A 599-nucleotide genomic window follows, 5' to 3' on the forward strand; every position below is an offset into this window, starting at 1 on the left:
CAATTAGGGGACATATTCACTCCTGAATATAAAAGAAATATCAGGTCAATGTAGAGTCTATATACGACCAATTCAACATGAACTAAACATGGATTCAGAAAGGGTAAAGAGGCATAATATGATCAGTTATCAATCAATCAATCAATCATTCAAATTCACCTATATAGCGCAAGTATCCATTAAATAATATTCAAAGGCACTCAAGTTATGTGTGAATTTGAAACACATCCTTAAGAAAGTTCTAATAGATAAAATATAAATGACAGTTTATAAATGATTATTAATACATTATTTTTAATTGTTTACTCTTTTAGGAAACTGATGAGGACTCTGGATTGACACTGAAGTGTCCTAAATGTCAAAATAACATTTCATTCTGTGTTTTAAAGAAACATTTGGCAAGCTGTGTATTATTAATACATTATTTTTAATTGTTTACTCTTTTAGGAAACTGATGAGGACTCTGGATTGACACCGAAGCGTCCTAAATGTCAAAATAACATTTCATTCTGTGTTTTAAAGAAACATTTGGCAAGCTGTGCAAGTAGCAGGTAACAATGAAATATATTTTCTATTTTGTATTTTTGACATTTATAAAT

The 599-nt window shown here is 29.0% G+C and overlaps 1 long non-coding RNA gene across 1 annotated transcript in view; it reads left to right on the plus strand.

Annotated features, from left to right (window-relative positions):
• Nucleotides 1–447: 447 nt before the first annotated feature.
• Nucleotides 448–599, plus strand: part of LOC117115709 — a 1,451-nt gene continuing 1,299 nt past the window's right edge. Inside the window, exon 1 of the long non-coding RNA XR_004446596.1 lies at nt 448–551. This is a non-coding gene — a long non-coding RNA (uncharacterized LOC117115709). The remainder of the gene's footprint in view (nt 552–599) is intronic.

The sequence above is a fragment of the Anneissia japonica genome, unplaced genomic scaffold (genome assembly GCF_011630105.1).
Source record: "Anneissia japonica isolate Jap-2015-1 unplaced genomic scaffold, ASM1163010v1 scaffold3262_len730253_cov190, whole genome shotgun sequence".
Classification (NCBI taxonomy): Eukaryota; Metazoa; Echinodermata; class Crinoidea; order Comatulida; family Comatulidae; genus Anneissia; species Anneissia japonica.